The sequence below is a fragment of the Manduca sexta genome, chromosome 20 (genome assembly GCF_014839805.1).
Source record: "Manduca sexta isolate Smith_Timp_Sample1 chromosome 20, JHU_Msex_v1.0, whole genome shotgun sequence".
Lineage (NCBI taxonomy): Eukaryota > Metazoa > Arthropoda > Insecta > Lepidoptera > Sphingidae > Manduca > Manduca sexta.
Genome location: NC_051134.1, coordinates 11473746 through 11479425, shown reverse-complemented (window position 1 = coordinate 11479425; position 5680 = coordinate 11473746).

Genomic DNA, 5680 nt, shown 5'->3' with positions numbered 1-5680 from the left:
TGTTAGTCCACCACGCTGCCCTAGTGCGGATTGGTAGACTTCACACACCCTCGAAATTCCTATAGAGAACTTCTCAGGTATGCAGGTTTCCTCACGATGTTTTCCTTCACCGTTAAAGCAAGCGATAATTCACAAAGAATACACACATAATTATTTTTAGAAAAATCAGAGGTGTGTGCCCTTGGGATTTGAACCTGAGGACGTTCGTCTCGGCAGACCGTTCCACAACCAACTAGGCTATCGCCGCTTTATAATGTATTAATTATGGTAAACTTATCAAGATATTCCTTACTTTTTTGGATTATAGTCCTTCGAGACCTATGACTATCTAGAGGACATCACCGTTTCGCTACAGTATTGTGAGCGGTCAAGTGATTACCATCATCAGATACGGTCGGTCTTGGCACGGATGTCAGTGATTTATAAGCTGAGGCGTTTGTTCCGGTTTTTATCGAGCGGTTACTGTATCTAAATGTAGGTCATTTTGGCCCAGCCATTCAGTCATCTTCGAAGTTATAGTGTTTTTGACCATACCGGAAGAATTATCAAATGAAATTAAAGTGTCCGAATAATATTTAATAATTGTAGAATGAGGTTAGAATTTAAAAAAAATATAGGCTAAGACAGAGTCAGTCTGGTGGAGCCAAAGTTAAGAAATCGGTTTCACTTGATTTTCTGAAGAGGAAATAACCACATTGTTGAAATTATGCCTTTTTAAAAATAGCCGCGTGAAAACAATATCTTTTACTTGAATATTAGTTCGCCAAGTAAAACTTGGCTACACAATTCAAATACAATGATAAAGCAAATATTGAATATTGTAACCCAACACTGGTGACATATACTACGCTAAACAAACCTCAATATTCGGTATTTACGAGATCATAATGTATAATACTATGAAATCAACGGGGTCACGGTGAAAGTGAAGTATTTGCTTAAATAAATTTATGAGCAGTACTTGGAAATGTTTTTATAATGCGAAGAGAAAATTCAAAATAGGATTAGGAAAGTCGTAATGATATATGATTCCAAACGACAACGTAAAAAAATCAACGACGTCACCACAGAAGTGCTATGAACTTAAAATATAATTTATTCAAATTTTATTGTTATGTCTGTATAAATATAGAATATCAAAGCTATTATTTTATATTTTGTTATAATATATATTGCTTCCTACCAATCTATATCATATAGCATTGAATACTTAATTAATTTATTGTTATGGTGCAAAGTCCACGGTAACTTGACTATAGGTAACAGCCATTTTGTTTACTAATATTCTGTAGACCGCATTAAATGCATATCTGATTAATACTTAGTAGATTAATTTTCATTTTGGATAATATTTTTAACTTTTTTAACTAAGTTGAGTCTGTATATATTTAAAGTTTAATGTATACCAATTCTGTTTCTCTTTGTATTAAGTCCTAAACTAGGTGGACATAATATAATTTTAAAATGCAAATAAAACTTTTTTACATAACTTATTATGCGGCATATCATTTATTATTTTGTTGAAAACAAGATTTTAGAATAGTTTATTGACTTCAGTAAAGATTTAGGCAAACCTACCTAAGACTAGGCCATAAAAAAGTAACTATGAGAGGTGAACAGATAAGCGATTTTAATTTAGGCGTTTTTACACTGACGTAATAATGTTTAATACCTTTAGTAAACATTATTATTTTGCCTATACCCTGTGTTCTGCTAATTAAAATATGATCTTTCTTTTGATGCCACTTAGCTCTGATTGAGGTGAAAACAGTGATGCGATTCGCACCTTTTGTTTAGCGTTTCCATTGTTCTATAAAATGTGTCATAATTAGTCATTAGTGAAACGTGTTTTTTTATTACACTTTCGGCTTGATGATAATCATGGTTGAGGTACATAAAAACAGTTCAAAAGTTGCAATGTTTATCAAATCACTGCTTTTGAAACATACACGCGATAAAAATGACACTTGAAGATGTAACATAAATATGTGTTTTATTACGAACAAATGAATTACGAATTGTTGATTGCAAAGAAACACTGGTGCATGTAAATGCAGATGACTCAAGCTATTGCGTGTTAAATTGTTTTTAGTATTTAGAGTTGCTGATAATATCTACGAAGTTGTACAAGCAGATTTAATACTTAATATTATATTATGATTTATGTTTACGCGAATGTTAGACATTGAAATAAAACTATTTTGCGGATTGTATCGCGGCTTTTATATTATAGTTTTCTCCCGCTATTTCGAAGACTTTGCAGCCTTCGTGGTCACGGGGCGGACTACTATAAAAACCGTGATAAAATCCGTAAAATTGTTTTATTTCAATAATTATTGTATGTAAAATATGTCGTGAAGTAAATACGAAATAGAATAAAACTAAGTAAAATATGAATATAAGATGTTTCACCTTTATTGATATTAGGATGACTCAAACAATTGTCGTAGGTGCATAAATATCAGTTGTAAGTTAAGGATAAACCCACGTCACATGTGACTGGCATTTTTTAGATTTTATAATAAAATAGTTAGGACTATGTTGAAGTAAAAAAAATATTCGACCGTCCAGTCCCATGACCCTGTATTTTCGATACAAATAAATATTGAAGCAAGCATTCCCGTCGTAACCAAGAGATAGTGATATGGCCGTATCCTTTTCATCGGCAATAATTCTTACTCATTACTCAGATATCCATTTATATATTTGTTTGTTACTATTCGAATTGTCTTTTAAGATATTTATACGCAGTCGACAAGTTTTGTTGTTGTTTATAAAAGGTTCCAGTCGAATTTCTTTCACGCATAATATATTATGAAGTATTGTGTGGACTAGAAGAATATAAAAATACTGTAAAATTAAATGAGATAATAAAAAAATAACCATTTTTGCTATTATTATTATGACGTGAAATAGTAACTCGAAGAAAAAAGAAATTTTTAAAGAAATTACTTGTCATGAAATATCTCATAGTCCGATCGATCTGATAGGTTACAGTCCCATACAGCCACGTAAATAGTGACTGGAGACGGAAACAGGTCAGATTGGACGATACATTGCTGACCCGGCACAACTTTCTATTTCAGTTCATTCGATTTAAGGTAAAATAGACTGTTCGAAAGTAATTACGCCAGTTATGGACACCGGTAATTTCACTTGTGGAGAGTTTACTGTCTGCGATTAATGATATGAGTTAATTAAATATTTAATCATGCTGCGTTTATTTGCATTGATCCAATTTTGCTTCGTATGAACTAATATGTACCAGAAAATATTGCTTTTTATGATATGAACATTGTTTTTTATTAATATAATAAGTCGTTAATTACGCATTTGTGAAAAACAAAACTTCGAACGAAATTAACCCTACATATTAAATTCAAACTTAAGTAACATTCTCCATTATATTTATTCACAAAAAACATTTACAAAAGGCACGCATATTACAATGGAGACATGACTTATACGTGAACCTTTCCTTTTATTTACAAGTACTTTATTACAACGTATAAAAGGAATAAAGGACCGTCTGGAATATAACCTCAAACATATTTCAGAATTGTGACTCTGAACAGTTACAATTTAGGTTAAAAATTTTAAATTTTGTTTGCATTTATTCCGTGGAATATTTCGTAACAAATTCAAGAGTCGAAAACAATACAAGAGATTTGGCGGCCATTTTAATGACTCTACAAAGGAAAGCAGCAGACAATGGATATCCCTCCCGAAGCACGCCGGGCATGATTATACAATTGTGCAACGTCGGGGAGATATGTTTTACCATTGCACGAAATTTTGTTTCGAAAATTACACTAAATAAACGACGTTTTAAAGACGACATTTGTGTGATTTATTTTGTAACGTTCTTTTTCTAAAAAGTACCAAATTTTTTGTGCTGTTATTTACTCAACCACTATCGGGGCAATACTTTTTGCATCGCAGATTTAGTTTATATCAAACCGGGCTCACGTCAAATCCTTTAGGGACTTTACCTCAACCAAGTATAACGAAAACCTGAGTAAAGAACGATTTAACAATGTAGACTCGTGGCATATTGAAAGAGCAAACTTATCTCGGGGCGGTGCGTCGTCTGTGTCAACTCATTTTCTCCGTAAGTTTGCTTAGGCTATCATGTAAACACGCCGGCTCCTTACTGTCCGAGGGCTGTACTATGGGACAAAATCTGCATGTGACATGAGATTTTAATGTTGTGGAAATAATCGTTTGCATACAGGATCAGATATGGGTTGTATTTATGTTTAGTTGGGTTGTTGTTATTGGAATTCTGCAATTCTATATTCAAAATAGAATATTGCAGACATGGATTGTCTGTAGTGTGAGTTTTATAAGTCTATAACTTTTCCTTAATCCGACAAGTAAACATAAATTAAGAATCAATATGTTTTGCCTCTTAAATGAGCAGGAATCAAAAATTTGCTATAAAAGGATGAAAATAATAACACGCTTATCTCTGATCTGATAAGAATATTTGCGATAGGTAACAACAGTTCACGTAATGTAATCGTGAATCCTTGGTAATGCTCAAGATCTCAAATTGAAAAGGGGTGATCTCTATTTCCCAAAGGTATTGTAGAAATCAAATCGACTTTGTACTTTACTGCTTTCGTATAAAATCCAAATTCTATGTAATTCAAGAATATCTATGACGTTTTTGTCAAATATAAATAATACAAATGGGTTTTATAAATCCCAACAGGAGCATCTACTCTAGACTGAAGATATTTTAATATTAAATCGCATAATTAATTTTATGATCATTTAACGGCGGCAGCTTTTTAAATACTTTGGAATGCATTTCATATTTCATGACAGAAGGGAAAAAGAATATTATAATATCCAAGAATATAGTTGCTAAATACTACTTAATAATAATTAAACAGGAACTTGCAGTCTATAACAATAATAATGCAATCTTAAGAGTTGATACTTGATAATAAACATAGTTTAAGAACGTGTCAACTGACCATTACATAATGGCTTTGTAAACAGTAGCGTTCTTCCGCAAACTATCAGTTTTATACCTATATAAACGTAAGATATGATGATATATTAAAATTCGGCGTAATAAGGCATGAAGCTGAAAACTGTGTCCACATCTCGGAGTGTTACATAAAATCATATTCAAGATCATAAGTGTAAAAATGATTGAAATTTTACAAAACTGCAACTGTTGTAATTCGTATAAAAAATAACAAGACTTTTGCAATATGTCTTCATATAACCAATTATCGTTTGTATTTCTAACAAGATTTATCTATACTTTCGACTCTTAATAAATTGTTGCAAACATTATTTAACACTCGTAAAAATGACAGTTTATCCAGATTATAAAGTCATTTTTCGTCGATTATAATTAAAATTAATCAACAAGAGTTTTCATAAATATAAAACATAATTAGTATTATGGATTCCCTGCGAAACACGTTTGGAGACACATTATGAATAAACCAAAGACCACACGATGGGAATAACAACACAGGCAAATACGTATTACATTATCCGCAACGAAAGTTTTAATATTCTTAATAATATTCATATTCGCAATCCTAAACCCGTATTGCCACCACAAACTAACCGCTTGGCATATTAAAGAGTAAGAAAAAAACTCATAAGAACCACCACGAATACAGATCATGGTGTGATATCCGCAGCTCGTTGC